The sequence below is a fragment of the Dasypus novemcinctus genome, chromosome 10, assembly GCF_030445035.2.
Source record: "Dasypus novemcinctus isolate mDasNov1 chromosome 10, mDasNov1.1.hap2, whole genome shotgun sequence".
NCBI lineage: Eukaryota > Metazoa > Chordata > Mammalia > Cingulata > Dasypodidae > Dasypus > Dasypus novemcinctus.
In genome coordinates, this window is record NC_080682.1 from 74,488,272 (window position 1) to 74,506,041 (window position 17,770).

The following is a 17,770-nucleotide window of genomic DNA, read 5'->3' on the forward strand; positions in this document are numbered from 1 at the left end:
CCCGCCTCATTTCCCCATCCCATGGTGGTACCCACTTCTAACCTTCCCTGTTCCCTCTAGTTCATCCTCTGTATTCTAGCCGAGATTCCTTGGCCTGCTCGATGACTTTTAGGCACCATTCTGTGGTCCTGGGAATTCTCCTTACAACCCACCTCTTGCAGGTGGATCCCTTCTGTGTCCTCAGTCATGTTGATAATAAGACTTGGAGACTCCATAGGAATCAGTGGGAAGATACTCCAGGGACATGGGCAGAAACTAGACTTTTTCTATTTCTGTAGGGAAAGGGACATGTATTGTTCTAGTAATGGTTTATTTGCCATTTCCCTCTTTGCAGTCCTATCCAGGCCCTGCCAGTGACTGACAACAGCAAGAAGCAAGAGCTCATGCATCTGACCCTGGCATTTGCAAGCCCCCTTGATCTCAACTGACAGAGGGAGTTGGCTCCCTGGGGCTTGGCGCAATGGCCTCAGGATGATGGGAGGCGGCCAGGGAGGAGGATGATCCATAGCTAGGAACTTTGCCTTTCCCTGCCTTCCAAGCAGAAGGATTCCTCCCCTGAAAGCCACCCAGATGCCAGAACCCAGCAAAAGGCTAGGCCGAGGAGTCAAAGAACCTCACATCATCCAATAGCAAAGCATCTTGATGATCATGTGCAACCTCTCCTTTTTCAGGAGAAAACTGAGGCCCAAAGAAATGATATCACTCACCCCGCTGTCCCTCTAGGAGGTGATGGAACTGGAATTGGTACCCAGTCCACTCTAAAGTGTGACTTTCTCTCAGACTTCTATAGATGCAGGATGATGGTCCAAAGTAGACATGCTAAGACCTTGATAACAAAACTCAAGCAGTCATGGCTTAGCCCGAGTTCAGAGACGATTTCCCATGTAAAATTCAGAGTGCAGATAAAGGAGCATTCACTTTGGTTCAGCATCAGGACAACATACCAGGTGCTGTACTGAGTACTTTACCTGCATTTTCTCATTTACTACAACCCTAAAGTAAGTAGTATTCATATCCCCAGTTTATAGATGAAGTAGTGAAGACTTCAAGAGGTTAAGAAACTTTCCCAAGGTAAAAAAAAATACCACAAATTCCAAGGCAGTGGTTGAAACCCAGGATTATTCTAGTTCCCAGTTCTTTCCACCTCACCATTCTGACTCCTGATTGAAAGCTTCATCTTCTGTGATATATTCCATGTGTCCATTTCTGGGGCATAAGTAGATGTTTGCTTCATTATTTCTTTAGAGCCTAGTTGTCTCCCTGGACTGTAAGCTTTATGAGAGCAGAGACAGTCCAGTGGGGAAGATAAACGTTCAGCAGATTATTGCATCACTCCCCTGACCATCCACCCTAGAGAGTGTTCTCTCTGCTTTTTCCATCAAATTGTACTCAATAGAGTAGCGATAAGTCATTGCCTGCCCACTCACACCTCTTTCCGGAGTAATCTGCCTTCACAGACTAGGTTCTGTACCATGTGATCCCACCCCACTTAGCCATAATTGATTGGTCCAGGGATAGACACGTAACTCAGGAGTGGGCAATCCAGAGGCTGATCTACCCCTCTGGACTTGCTTCTAGGCTCAACAAGATGAGATAAGCCAATCAGATTATGTTGTGACTCTGAGCTAATAAACACAGGGGAAGTTCTCAGTGGGCAGTGGTACTACAAGAGATATGCAGTGATGGCAGGTGGCAGTGATGAGGTCAGCCTTGAAGTTAAGAGGAAAGAGAAAGAAACTATGAGAAGAAGTGGAGAAGGGATGTTGGGGAGAGAAGGGAACAAAGGCACCGAGAAAAGCAGAGAAATGACAGGATACCAAAAAGGAATGAGTGGCCAGGACCTAGAGCCACTCATGGCAAGGTCATGGCTTGTTTCATGACCTTGTTGAAGCCTGGTTTTGAAATTTCTCTAGGTTCTTAAGTACATGTGACCTTTCTGTCAGCAAACAAACAAATAAAAGCCCTCTTTTCCCCCTAACTCTTGGCAACAACAATACATACATATATTTTCCTCCCACCCATTCCCATAGACCCACTATTTTCTTGTTAATGGGAGTGATCATAGATTTTAATGCATTGTCAAAGTAATTCCCAAACTTCAATGTGTGTTAGAATCACTGGAACGCTTATTTAAAATGTAGTTTCCTGGGCCCTACCTCCAGATACTCTAATTTGGTGGGTCAGGATAGGGACCTGGGAACATACATTTTAAGAAGCTGCCTCAAGTGATTCCAATGTAAATGCTCCAGAAGCCGACTTTGACAAACCCTGCATCACACTAATTTTTGCTAATCTCATTGTAAGATAAATATTATCCATCCGCCATGATAATCATGACAGCTAGTTAAGGTCTCCGCGACCCCAGGGTGTATTTGTCAGTTTTTGCAACGTAAAACAGCCACAAAACTTCAGGAGCACACAAGAACAAACATTTATTCCTCGCTCCTAGGTCTGCAGGTTAGCTAGGGTGGCTCTCCTTCAGATCCTCGATGTGTTTCTGGGACCCAGGATGGCGTGGCAGCAGCTAGCTGGGACACATGCTTCTCATGGTGAATGTTAGAAGCTCCTCAGAAGGACCAATGGAAACAAGCGATGCTCTTAAGGCATGGACTGAGAACTGGCACACTTCCATCCACATTCCACTGGCCAAAGCAGGTCACTCTACCACTTCTCTTCTGGTCAAGGACCCCAGGTAAGCCTAGCACTCCTAAATCAATGGCTACATCATTTGTTTCCATTTTCGAACCTTACATGGACTTCAGCAAGATGCTCCCTCCCCTCTTAAAATCTAACACTCCTCATTATTTGCTCTCATAATTTGTCCCACTGTGCTGCAACATGTAAGGGCATATTTTGTGCTGATGTATTCAGTGCATCGTCTTTTGGGTACATCTGAGCCACTGTTCTCTCCTCTAATCTCACCTCTAAATAATCAGCCCATGCAGACATCAATGAAGTGACCTTCCAGGTCACCTGTCACCATGGGCCTGTGGAAACTCAAAGGAATAAGAATCCTCCCTTTGCTAGGGTTTGGGGGGAAGGGAGGAGGAATAATAGGTTCACAATAATGAAAGTGTCCTCACAGTTAAGAAATCCCACCCACATAAAGACACATGCACCTCTAAGCAGTTTTCCCAGAAACCCTCTCTCCCAACACAAAAGCCAAGACAACTAAGACCTTCTCCTTTCTAAGATGTTACTGTTCTAATATGTGACTAAGAGTCTAAGCCAGAGAGTCATGGGACAAAGAGAAGGTTCAGCCCTAGCTCCTCCTTTCACACACCCACTCAGAATGCTGATTCTCATTCACTCATTCACCAAATATTTACTGAACATCTGCTATGTGCCGAGCACTGTGGCGTGTTTTAGGAATACAGAAACAAACATGAAACTGGATATCCACGGAAGAGAGGCTTTAAGCAATTAATTAATTACAGGTTTATACAAAGGATATAAGCACAATTGTTCTATTCTTTAGCTTCTCGTGAACATTTTCCCATGTCATTACAGTTTTTTGTTTATTGTATTTTCTAATTATAAAAGTGGGGGGAAAATATTTTAACTTAAACACAGAATCACATTCCCAGGAGGCAACTGTCTATCTACAATCCTCCTTGGGGGGGGGGGGGAGGTGGCGGTGAAGCTTGAAAAAACCTCACTCACTTACCTAAGAAGCTAACCAAACCTAGTTTTCAAACATAAAGATACCATGTCCCCAGGCATCCCAACTGGCACCTCTGTGGCGACTTCACATAGGATGTAGGATCCTGCTACTTATAACCAAGGCGTTGAGCCCCGCCCCTTGAGCCCCCTGTGACCCCAGGGATTCAAAGGAGCATGAATGCTGGAAACGGACAAAGCTTTAAGCAACCTGGTCTTGACTTACTCAGCAAGCGAAATTTCTCAATCTCATTCTCCGACATATACAGTAATAAATTTCTAGCACATTCCAACGATGTCCCCCAGTTCTCAGGTCAGTCCTCACCTCAGGTACCACCCTAACCTGGCTCTGTCAGCCACCTCCCTGGTCCCAATCCACGGCTCTGTTTCCTGCCCCCAAATGAACCAGGAAAGCAGATGCAAGGCTTCAGTGCTGTTCTCTCCCAGACGGCACAGTAAAAACATCCACTCCTGCTTTGCCATCTGCATTTCCTCCCTTTTCTCTTCCCAACCCCCACATCTCTCTCTTCCTAATTATTCCAAAGAGAAGAAATATTAAATATTAATGCCCTGAGGATGGGAGTCAGAGACGTCATTATTTTGATTCAAACCCTGGGCATGGAAGAATGTGATCTAAGCTTTAGGAGCAAAGTAACCTAGGATGGGTTTTGGAAAATCTTGATTAATTGGAACTAACCTCTAGGCAACCAGGGTTGTTTTTGTTTTTGTTTTTTGGTTGTTGCTGTTGTTTTTTCCTTCCTGGTGCTCAGGTTTCAAAGGAAACCACAATGTATAACAAATGAAATTCATAAAACATATTCAAGCAAAAATACAACTTGCAGGCAGGGGTGTCCTGGGCTCACACACACATTTTTAGTCCACTTCCTACACACCAGATTTCTTGTGAATTCCAATTTAATGTTCAGAACAATGAGGCCAAAGTAGCTCCTACAAGATTTATTACACAAAGGAAGATTGGTTGTGCTTATCAACTGTACATTCTAAATCAGAAAAGCAGACTTTCCTTTTGGAAGATGTGCAGCAACAAAAGTTTAAGCTAGAAGGAATTCTATGTGACCTTCAGTTAACCAGGAAAGTAAACTTAAATGAACTAGCTGCAACCACCACTTCCCTTTTTCATTCCCCAAATATGCCACTTAAAAGGATTTTGCCAAATAAGGAAAGGGAACCATATGATAAGAATTGTAATATATATTTGTCTAATATTTAATTGTATGCTAAGGAGCATTGTGTTAAATAATTTAAGTGCAGGTATTTTATTTTCACCAAAGGTTTTATTATTATCATCCTACTTTTCAAGATAAAGAAGTAGAAGTTAGAAAGATTAAATAAATTGTCAAACATAATATGTTCCCACAGTTGTGTTATTAAAAATAGCAAGCAAGCTAGGTGATGTAGCCACTCTTTCCCCTCCAGCTTGGTTTATAAAGGAAAGGGGTGAAATAGTACTGACCAAAAGGAAAAAGCTAAGCCTAAGGAGAAAAGGTAAGTCAAAGGACTTTAACAAATATGCCAGTCCCAATGCCAACACCAAATGCCAGCACTGATGTTAGCCCTACTTACTACTTACTACTTTTTTATTAGTAATTCTTGGCCCTCCTTCGTGCTAAGGAATCAGTAATTGGATTGCTGGCAGTCACTTTGGGACAGAGCTGGAAGCCCTAAGTAAAGTCAATACTTATGAGCCATCCTTGTGCAATTTATATGAATCTTTCAAATAATTGGGGAGTGTCCACCTATGAGATACCTAGATCACTGTTCAACTTCAAGCACCTTTTGGTCCAAAATAACATAACTTTTCCAGCATCTTTAAAATCAGGTCCCAAAAATGGCAAGCCTCCTTTCCCATTAAAATTAGACTAACATAACAAAACATCAGTACTGATCTCTGCTTATTAAGGAAGGCAACTTTATTCCCTGGAAATTCCCTGACCTCAACCTAGAGAAGAAAATGGCCAGACATCTTCATTTTCATCTGGTTATTAACAAACTGTGTGACTTTGGGCAGGTCGCTTCACCTGACCATGCCTTGCTTCTCACATCTGTTCAATGTAGAGAACATCAACTGCTCAACTACGACTGGTGCCGGAGACCAGGTGCATCCAGTGAAATGAGACAGTCAAGATCCACTGGGTTATTAGCGCACTATTCTCCCAGACACAGAGGTGAAGCTCTGAACCTTGGTGACACCTGGGAAGCACCCCCACTGATTCAGTCGTGTCCAGTTGCTGGCCAGATTCTATTCCTCAAACTCTATTTCCTTGTGTCCGTACACACTTTTCCCTTTCCTTTGCCCCATTCCCAGAATAGAAGCTCATCACCCAATGCCTGGAACACTACACTGGCCTCCTAACAGGTCCCCCTGATGCTGAACTACCCTGCCACCGTTTCCTATCCACCCCAGTTTATTCCAAAATCTTGCCAGGTGCCACTTTCGGGTCATTCCTTAATACCAAAGCCTGCAGTGGCTTTTCAATGTCTACAGGATAAAATCTCAACTTCTCATGTGAGTTTTCCAGCCTCTCCATTCCTTCTCCCCATCCTTCGCATTCATGTATCCATTCACCTCAGCAAATATTTACAAAACACCAGGCAGCATATTGGATGCTGGGGAACAGACCATGTTTTCCCTCAGGGACCTTAGAGTCTAGGTTGCTGTAGGCAAACTACCTTAAGCCAAATTCTTTCTCACTGTTCTCCAGCATCCATCCCAGGCTCATCCCCACAAACAGGCCCCATCCATTTCCATGGGAGCTGCTTAATTAGCCCTGCCCCTAGTGTGTTGCTCACTTGGTCCCTTAGAGACAGAGCTCAAGTGCCTTCTCCTTCAGAGAAGCCTTCCTTGACCTCTTCAAGCCAAACAGACACTAACCTAACGTCACTGTCTCTGCAGTTTGAACTGATTGACTCCCCTAAGACATTGTAAGTGCCAAGAGATCAGGGTCATTATCTAAGTCCATCATTATGACCCCAGTGCCTCAGGCTGGCTGGCTGGCACACAGTAGGTACTTAATTTTTAAAATTTTGATGAATGAATGGATGAGAACTGATCTTGTTCTGTCTCACATTCTCTCCACTGAAATGAAGGCTGGGAATTGGCCTGACCTCCCTTTGCTATGTTTTTTCACCTGTATCAGAATAGGGGCTCAAAATTTGCTGAAAGTGCTGCATCTGGCTACAGTCTCTTTCCATCCTTCATTCAATGACACGTGAAATGTGCTGTGATAGTTCCTCAGTGCCCATCCCCTGAGCATTTGGTTAACACTCCCTCCATTCATGCCAGGAAGATAGGCAGACCATCCAGGCAGAGCGCTGTCAGGAGGCAGATCAGCATGTAAGGGTTGCTACCTCTGGCTCAAAAGGGCAGCAGCAACACACCGACCCAGGCTGGGAGTGAAGCATTTCAGCTCATCTGGAAAAGGCTCAGGGAGAGCTGGGGCTAGAGGGTATCCTCACCTGACACATGAGCATCCATCCATCCAGAGCCCTACACACCGTCAGCACCTCAGAGTGCAGGTAAGTAGAGTAGGGGAAAATTCTTCTAAAGCAGCTCAGTCTCACCACTGGCCTGTGACTGCCTTGGGGAGGGTGGTGCAATGCAGCTCTGATTTGCTGAATGATAAGGACATAGGCCCTGGGACAGCAAAGGTGTTTAAGATATCATACAGGTGAATCCCACTGTAACTGATGTAGAGACAGTGGCCATGGGAATTACTGAGTGTGTATAATGAGTGTGTATATCCATGTACATACATGTGCTTGCATGCAAGAAAGTTGGAAAAAATAATCTTAAAAGTAAAACTCAGTTTAAAATCTAATGGCAAGGTGAAATTACAATGAGTTACTGGAAACTAGCAGATCAAAATAAGTTGTGGAAACTTGGAGAAGTCCTTTAACCACAGCTTTTGCATATGTAAAATGGGTTAAAAATGTCTAAATCAAAGAGTTTGGGGAGATCTAGATGAGTTAAAGAAAAAGAAATGCCTATTGCACTACCTGGCACATAAAAGTTGCTCAATATGTGTTATTTACTTTCCCTATCCTGAGCTTTATGTATCTAATTTTTAAAATTCTTTTAAAAAACTTTTTATTATCTTATCTCTTTTTTTTAAAGATACATAGGTCACACAAAATGTTACATTAAGAAATATAAAAGCTTCCCATATACTCCATTCCCCACCCCCACCACTCTTCCCACATCAACATCCTCTTTAATCAGTGTGGCACATTCATTGTATTTGATGAATACATTTTGGAGCGCTGCTACACAGCATGGATTATAGTTTACATTGTAGTTTACACTTTCCCCCAGTCCATTCAGTGGGTTATGGCAGGATATATAATGTCCTGTATCTGTCCCTGCAATATCATTCAGGACAACTCCAAGACCCGAAAATGTCCCCATATCACACCTCTTCTTACCTCTCCCTGCCCTCAGCAATTCCCAAGGCTACTGTCTCTACATCAAAGATACAGTTTCTTCCATTGCTAGAGTCACAATAATTCTATGGTAGAATACCAGTAAGTCCACTGTAATCCACATTTTATTCCTCCATCCTGAGGACACTGGGATGGCAATATCCACTCCACCTCTAAATCAAGAGTGGGTTTAGATCCCATATGGCTGATGGATTGATTTTCCTGCTTGCAGTTTTAGACTTTCTTGGTTCTCTGGTGTGGTGGTTGACCATCCTCATCTCCCTGTTAGCTGGGGGAAGTCCAACGAACCAGAGTGTAGGTGTTGCAAATCTACTGAGGCTTAGGGCCCATCTGACAAATGGACAGTCCAGAGATACAAGTCTCCTGAGCATATACCAACTCCAGTGCCAACCACAGATTCAGTAAAAATGACAGAAGAGGCATGTGTAGAGAGGTAACATCTGAGTCCAACTCCATCACACTCAGGAGCACAAATTCCACTGGCAAAGTACTGAACTCCAGAGCCATCTGTCATGACCATAGGATCTGGGTGTCTCTGTAGCCCTCAGGAGCACCACTACGTGGGGTTGGATCTACTTTGGCTGTCTCTGAGATCCTGCTAAGACGTGCGTAAGCGCAACCCCTCTGATGATCTCCCGACTAATTTTGAAGTTTCTTAGCTATATAAACACATTTGTCTTTACCATTTCCCCCTTTTATTCAAGGTTTTTTCTAGTTGCATCACCAGCTGTTGCTTGGTAGTAATCCCTTGGTGCCAGGGAGGCTCATCCCTGGAAGTCATGTCCCACACTGGGGGGGAAGGTAATGCACTTACATGCTGAGTTTGGCTTAGAAAGTGGCCACATTTGAGCAACATGGAGGCTCTCAGGAGGTAACTCTTAGGCATCCTGCAGCTCTAGACCTAGTTGAAATTTCAAGCACACAAGCTCCTAAGCATAGTCATCAGTATCAAGGGCCCATCATTGGACCATCCTTCTTCACTGGTCTTTGTCCTTGCACTTGGGGGATTGTTGCTGCTCCATTGGGGAGTGTGAAAGAGTTCCCCAGAATGGGAACTCAGCACTCCCTCAGTTGTCATGTGAAACTCTATCCACTATGTCAATACCCAATGAAAATCTGAACATATCTGTATACCTTATATGCATGCTCTGGAGAACTCCCTCCTGCCCATGCATCCCCCATCAATGACACACCACATCAGTGCTCCTCCCCTGCCATAGTTGAACCCATCTGTGATGCAAAACTTCTTCAAAAATGAAGTCTAATATATTGCTAAATTCAATTAATAGTAAAATGAAATAGTAATGATAGGTTTAAAAATTAGAAATAGAATACATAATAATTTAGAAAAAGTAAAATAAAGTAAAAAATTAACTGGGGTATTAAAAAATGAAAAATATCATTAAAATTTTTTGACGTTTTACCTTTCATTCACTGTAATAGGTATTGCACTGTATGTCCAGTGGCAAGGCAATCTTTTCCATTTTTAACTTAGTGTTTACCTCCTTTTTTTTTATGTCTTCAAAAAAGTTTTAGGTCACAGCAAAGTCACATATAGATTATAGGGGACTACCATATACCCAACATCAAACCCTTTTCCCCGTTCCCCAGCAATGATTTTCTTACATGTGGATGTTACATTTGCTGAACTGATGTACAGATATTGAAACATAGTTACTAACCATGGCTCCATGCTTTACATTTTAGACTACACAATTTTATAATTTTTGGTGAAATTTAACATGGCCTGTATCCATCACTGCATTCTTAAAAGTTAACTAAATCTAGTCATGTGTCTTTGGGAAGATCTCATTAAAATATTTGTATATACTGTTTTCCTTCTGTGTCCAAAATAAACAAAAACTGCCCTGCTCCCATTGGTACAAACCAAGTAAGAGACCACCTATGCCATGAGAAGCAGTAGAAGGTCTCATTATTTCAAGATGCTCCAACCAAAGGGTTGTGAGCCCCCTCCTACCACTGACTCATCCAAGCTTAGCAACATCTTAGATTTATCCCTCTCCATCAGCTAATTCTAATCACTAACCCAAATCCTCTTGCTTCTTCCTTCAAAATGTCACTCCAGTATACTCCATTTTTCGATTCCACTCACCAGACCCAATCCATCCTCTCTTAATTAAATATATGCTCACTGTAGGAAACCCCTAACCGTCTTCTGGAATCTTATTTCTTCCTCCTCTTTCTGTAAGAGTGGACAGCACCTTAAAGCAGTTGTTTTGGAAGATCAGATTCAGCTTTATAACCACAGAGAAAGAGGAATCTCAAACCAACAAATAGCACTCATTCATTCAACCAATATTTATTATGACTCTGCTTGGTGTCAGGGGATGAAGAATTGGACAAGAGCAGGTTCTTTCCATCAATTTGCCAACAATCTGTTTCAGAGATAAGACATGTGGGAAAACAACTGAGACATAAAGAGAAGGCAGTAAACTGCTATCCAGTCTTAAAGGAGCTTGCACTTGAGCAAGGTATAGAGACATGGGGAGCATTTCTTCGTGGAGGATAGATGAAGGGTCTGGTAGGAGAGCATTCCAGGTGGATATGATGCATAAGCAAAGACCCAGAAGTGGGGAGAAATGTGAGGGCTATTGCAGGGAAAGCAATGAGAGTTTGGCAAGAAGAGAAGATTGGGGTGGGAGGGAATGGTGGATATAATATATGCAATTCCCACTTAGTGATTATTTACGATGTGCCAGGCACCATGCTAAGTACCATATAACCCTATGAATAAATATCATTGAGGAGAGAGCTCAGGGTGGTTACAGAACTTTTCCAGATTTGAAGCTGAGGCCAACAAGACTCCAGTGAGACTCTAGCTTGTATCCATTATACTGTAAAAGTCTGGCACAGCCTTGAGTGTCAGGTGCTAGAAAGAGTGACCTCTTCTGAGGATGCAGGGAGAAATCACTGAGTAGGGTGGTAACAGCTGGAAGATTTCTCTGGTGAGGAGTGGAGGATGGACTGAAAAAGGAGAAACTGGGAGGCTACTGCCACCATCCAGGCAAGAATTCCTGGACCTGAACCCAAGGTGGTGGCAGTGAGACTAGAAAGACAAGACAGAAGCCAGACACGTTGTGGTGAAGGAGCAAGGTATGGCTGATGACTGGAGGAAAAGGAAGTAGACTTGGTACAAGGGGGTGTCAAATGATTCTGAGTTGCAACCACAGGTGACAGGCTAGTGGGCGATGCCAGCAATAAAAACGAAAAGGAGAAGCTGCTGGGGAAAGTATAATAAAGCATTCCCCTTTGAAGGGCAGGGTTTGGAAACCCGGCACAGTTCAGCCAGCCCTTATGAACTTAGTGACATTTTAATTACACTAAGCCCGAGTTCACTCTCTCCAAAGTCGTTTTTAAAGCTGGCTCCAGGAGGCTTGCATGCTGCCACTGACAGCCAGAATATGCACACTAAACCACCTTTGTCACCACTCAGTCATCAAGCATCTGAAAAACCCTGGACAATTCTTATTTTACAGTGTTCATCCTCAGTGGGAAAGCTCTGTCTGTGAAGGACAAACTTCTAAGGAGGAGTAGAGAAAAATCAATCAAAAAGTCATTCCCTTGACTGATCAATAGGTGTCTGTCAGAGACATTTTACTTCTCCCATCTCCGCTAGTTAAGTGGGTTCTTAGAGCACTGAACAATACTTACCTCACTGAGTTCTCTCTGTGGCATTTGGCAGGCCTCACCTTCTCTGCCTACCCGCCCTCCCCACTGACTTCATCACAAAATTTTAATTTGACAAAAGCTAGGGGGACTTAGGGAGCTGCTATCCGGACGTGGCACCAAGGAAAGTCACCAAAGGGAGAGGGGTGAGCGTCCCGAGCTCTGAGTGACACCCCCCTGCTCCAGGATGCCAAGTGGGCCCTTGCACGTTAGAAGCCTTCCTCCTAAGCGTCCCGTGGCAGCTGCTTCTCACCATTGAGATCTCTCCTCAAAGGACACTTCCTCAGAGAGGAAAATTCACCCTCTTGCTTCAGGAAATGATCTATATCTTGATCTGCATGGCAGATGCACAGGTATATAGGAGGAATAAAAACTCTAGGAACTGTGCATTTTACTGGATGTAAATTATACCTCAATTGAAGAGGCAACTTAAAACGAATAAATATGAACTCAACCTTCCCCCACTTACACTACTTTGCCCCATTTATTTTCTTTACGGCATAGGCCATTGTCTGCAAATAGATGATGTACTTATTTGTCTGACATTTACTGTGCAGAGCTGCTATCCAATAAGATTACCATTAACCACATGTGACTATTTGAGTTTAAATTAATTAAAATTATATAAAATTTAAAACTCAGTTCCTTAGTTGACCTACATTTCAACTGCTGAATGGCCATATGTGGCTAGTGACTATGAACCTGGACAGTGCAAGAACAGAATATTTCCAGCATTGCAGAAAGTTCTATTGGACACACTGTTCTAAAATGTAAGCTCCAGGAAGCAAGACACCTTGTCTCTCCAGTTTATACCTAGCTCCTAGAACAGTGTCTGGAACATCATAAATACTTGTTGAGTAGAAAAAGGAATTTTGTAATACAAAAAAAAAAACAAAAAAACAAAGCCAATAACAACAAAAACATGAAAACATCCTAAATGTCCATCTGTAAAGGATGGGTTAAATACATTTGGGCACACCATATAGGAACACCATCAGCCATTAAAACACATAAGGTAGGTGTATCTGTAATGATTTAGAAAGATATTCACGCCATATTAAGTGAAAAAGTATGTTTCTGAAAAGTATATACAAACAAAACCAAAAAATGTCAGGAATAATAAATACCATAATCTTAATAGTGGTTACTGCTGTATAGAATCAAAAACAAGAGGAATTTATACCCTATAGGTGTCTACAATGTTTGAATTTGTAACAGATATTTATTATTTGGGAATTTTAAAAGATTAATTCTGTTTTCTTCTAAGTTCAGGAACAAGATAAAGATGCCCACTTTCACCACTGTTATTCAACATTATATAGGAAGTTCTAGCCCAAGAATTAGGTAGGCAAAAAAAAAAAAAAGCATTAAAGTGCACCCAAATTGAAAAGGAAGAAGTAAAACTATCCCTATTCGCAGATGAAATGATCCAATATATAAAAAATCCCGAAGAATCTACAAGAAATCTACTGGATCTAATAAATGAATTCAGCAGTGGCAGAGTTCAAGATCTATACAAAAAAATTAGTCGTGTTTTTGTACACCAAAAAATGAACAACTAAAACGGAAATCAAAAAACCAATTTCATTTACAATAGCAACTAAAAGAATACAATTTCTAGGAATAAATTTAATTGAGGATATAAAGGATATGTATGTGGAAAACTACAAATCATTGTTAAAAGAAATTAAAGAAGGCGTAAATAAATGGAAAGATATCCCAGGCTCTTGGATTCGAAGTCTTATGTTGATTTACAGATTCAGCATAATCCTAATCAAAATTCCAACTGCCTTCTTTGCAGAAATGGAAAACTAATCATCAAATGCAAATGGAAGGGCAAGGGACCCTAAACCGCCAAAAACATCTTGAAAAATAAGAACAAAGTTAGAGGGCTCATATTTCCATAATTCAAAACTATCACAAAGCAACTGGTACAAGGATGACATATAGACCAATGGAAAATAATTTAGAGGTCAGAAATAAACCCATGTATCTATGGCTAATCAGTTTTTAACAAAGGTGCCAAGTCCACTCAATGGCAAAAAAAGGGTTTCTTCAGTAAAGGGTTTTGGGAAAACTGGATATCCACATGCAAAAGAAAGCAGTGGATCCTACCTAACATGACATACAAAAATTAATTCAAAATAGATCAACAACCTAAATATAGAAGCTAAAACTATAAAACTCTTAGAAGAAAACACAGAAAGATATCTTCAGGATCTTATATTAGGCAATGGATTCTTAGACTTTACACCAAAAGCATAAGCAACAAAAGTAAAAGTAGACAAATTGGACTTCATCAAAATTTTAAAGTTTGTGCATGAAAAGACATTATCAAGAAAGTGAAAAGATAACCTACAGAACAGGATTAACCAGAATGTATAAAGAACTCCTACTATTCAACAACAAAAAGACAACCCAATTTTTAAAAGGGCATTTTAAAAAGTAGACATGGGGAGCAGTGGCTCTAGCTGTTGAGTGCCTGTTTCCTAAATGGGAGGTACCAGTTCCCAGTGCCTCCCAAAAATAAAAAAATAAAACCAGCTCAGGTTTTCAGATGATAGATATACAAAGAATATATAACAAATGTGGCAAAATGTCAAAAGTTGATAAATCTGGGTATCTAGGTAGGGGTATATTAGAGTTCTCTGTATCATTTTTGTGTTATTTTTTCAACTTTCTTTTACGTTTAATTTCAAAATAAAAAGTTAAAAAATTAAAGTAAATACAGTCTTCTGCAAATGGGGGAGAGTACATGGGAACTCTATTTTCTACATGATCTTTCTATAAAATTACAACTTCTACAATAAAAAAAGAAGATGTAATACCAATTCTGTACAAACTTTTCCAGAAATTTGAAGAGGAAGGAATACTTTACAACTAAATCTATATTGTCAGTATTATCTGATATCAAACCCAAATAAATGGATGAATTGTATGCTTTATTAATATGTATCAACAAAATTAAATTAATTTGAAAAAAAAAAGACAGTATAAGAAAAGAAAGCTCCAGACCAACAGTTCCTATGAACATAAATGCTAGAATTCAAACAAAAATTTTAGCAAATTGAATTCAGCAATACATTAAAAAAAATAATACACCATGACTACTAAGAGGAATTTATCCAGGAATGCAAGGGCAATTTAATCAATCAATTTAATTCACCATGTTAAACAAACTAGAAAATCCATGTGATCATCTCAGTACAAATACAAAAATCATTTGTCAAAATCCAACTTCAAAAAAAAATTTTTAATCACACACTGCCTTCTGAGAAAATGAATAAAAGAAACTTCACATTGCAGACTGTCCCAAGAACGTAAAGAACATTAAAAAAATATTTACCAAGTTACAAACTCTCTACTAGATTTATTTCATTTAATCTTAACAATATCCCTGTAATTAGATACTATTGTTCTCTGTTGAAAATGTTGAATTTGAAGACCAGAGAGGTTAAGTAGCTTTCCCAATCTTAGACAGCTAACACATCATAGAATGGCATTTGAACCCAGCGCTCAGTTTCTACACCTGTGGCATGCTTCACTGCATAAGCCACTTACACAGAGAAAACACAGGCAAATACCCCCCAAGAAATTCCAAGATCACAGATGAGCCCTGAACTAGCCACTCCATGCAGACGAAACCCCCAAACAAGAACCAGGCTACAACAAGGAGCATGAAACTTACTAAACCCTAGGGAAAGTGGCTTTCACTGCTCAAGGCAGTAAGAAATGCAGCAAAATTGAAGCTAGCTGCTCTCTCTCTGCCTTGTCTCCCCTGATTTATTCCACAATTGTCCTTCCCTGAACATCACTTGCATGTGCTTTCTCTCTCTCTCTCCTCTCCCTCTCTCCCTCTCTCAAATGCACATACACACGCGCGTGCATGCGCACACACACACAAATGCCATAAGGCTTTTGTGCCATAAATGCTTGGTGACTTAAGCATGCTGGTGGAGATTTCCCAGCTCCCCAGCAGATGCCTCGATTGTGCCTTTGTTTCATTTTCAGCCAATCCCCCCTGAAGAGTAGTTTTCAGTTCTCCCAAGGTATCCGAGCCAAAACGCTGTAGAGTCGCCTTTCAGCTTCATGGACAAGACATTCCAGGCTGCATGCCGGGAGGCCTGTTTAACTTCACACTTGATGCAAATGGGGAGTGTGTTTACCCACAAATGCTCACATACACACACCAACAGAAGCTGCTGCAGTAGCAGTATTTCTAGATGCCAGAAACAGTACTCATGCAATATGGAACTCAATCACAATGCATATCAGAAAAATATATATATAATTCCTCCTAAGCAAAGTTCCCACCACTGCCTGGAAAATTCAGTAGGAGATGAAATGTAATACTCTATTAAGCCTTATTTTGCCAGCACACGTGAGAGCTCACCCAAGCATGGAGAGTCATTAAAATGGATCTTACATATATCATTATAAATTTAATAATCGCCATGACGGCTAGAGTTCAAGTTAAATGAATGTCAGCTGAGCATGACCAATTGATGTTACCCCAGCTGCCGCAGAGCCTCACTTGGGGTTATATTCTACTTCCAGGGGCTCCATGGTACATGTGGACCCAACACAGCCAGAGCCAAGAACAGATGGGAAATGCAGACATCCACACCTAGCCAAGGAGAGGCCATCATAATTGCATATTATCTTGGAGTATCAGTCCAATTAAAATTTTCTACAGTGTCAGAGTTCCCAAATGTTCCTTCGCTAAGTGTCTGGATACCAAACTTGGCCAACACTTAGCAAAATGCAGTCAATCCTGGATTCTGTTCATAGCAATTATTAATTCTCTCTCTCTTAGAAAGCTCCTGAAGAAATAGGAGCAAATAGGCCCAGTAGGTTGTATACTTAATAAATCAAACAGCATAAAACAAACCCCACTTATCTAGGTTCTTAAGATATCAGGAATTCTTCCTGCATGATGGTGAATGTAGTTTCAAGAGTGGACTTTTTTTTTTTTTTTTTTTAGGAATAGAGTCAGTATGTTTTAAGCAATGTAGTTTGTTTAAATTTATTTTTGTCCTTTGAAAGTCAGAGCAAAACCCAGCACCAAATCCTTTTTCCAAACAAAACAAAACAAAGCAACAACAACAAAAATCATCTAAGGAGTGGAAGTCAGTTTTCACCTCCCTATGTATTTTACACTGAGAAGGATTGACTTTGAGACGCATGAGGAGAAGGGATACGCCACGCCACAAGGAGAAAACCCAGATTTTTTTTTTTTTTACCATTCACAATTCAAAGGACATGTCAGAAATTGTTTTCAGAGTAACACAGACTCTGGCTCCTGCTTGAGCTGTATTTAACTCTTGCCACCTCCTGGTCCTCGTCGTTGCCCTGGGGGATAAAGAGGTACAGCTTCTACTCTCTTTAGGAAGACAACCAGCCATTTGACACGACTCCAGAGTATGTCTGCCTTTTTAAGACAAGTTGAACTTTCACTTGTAGACACAGGTCCTGGGTGACTGCTGCTTTCAGACCCATGACAGCAAATAACCTACACTCAACAGGCCATTTTAAACAGCTGTGACATTCTCACAGATGAGGCCAAAGAGTGGAGCTGGATATGCTTTTGATCTGTAAACACAAGAGAGTAACTCGCACTGAACCACATTTCCAAAAGGTGCTGCGCGTACATAAATCCCAAAGGGGTCTTCAGGACAAATAAACTCTTATCTAGCTTGGAGAACACCAACACTTTTTGTTGACACCCTTCAGTTGAAGGCTATAAATCTTGGCCTTTCTGACTCCTATGATTGAATTTTTTTTCCCTTTTTGTTATTTCTCCCCTTGCCCAACAACGAGTCAAGGCAGAAGTCCAGTCCCAGCACATGGAAAATTGTGAGCCTCCACCCTGCCTGTCTAACCAAAGAACAACAAACCAGCAGAGTCGACGGACAAGATCCCCGACGCCCACCTGGGCTCAGCAATTCCAGCACCACCAGCC

At 41.3% G+C, this 17,770-nt stretch overlaps 1 protein-coding gene across 2 annotated transcripts in view; it reads right to left on the reverse strand.

Moving 5' to 3' along the window:
• NAV2 (neuron navigator 2) overlaps positions 1-17,770 on the reverse strand; it is a 741,011-nt gene that overhangs the window by 717,421 nt on the left and 5,820 nt on the right. The gene's annotated exons all lie outside the window — the stretch shown is intronic.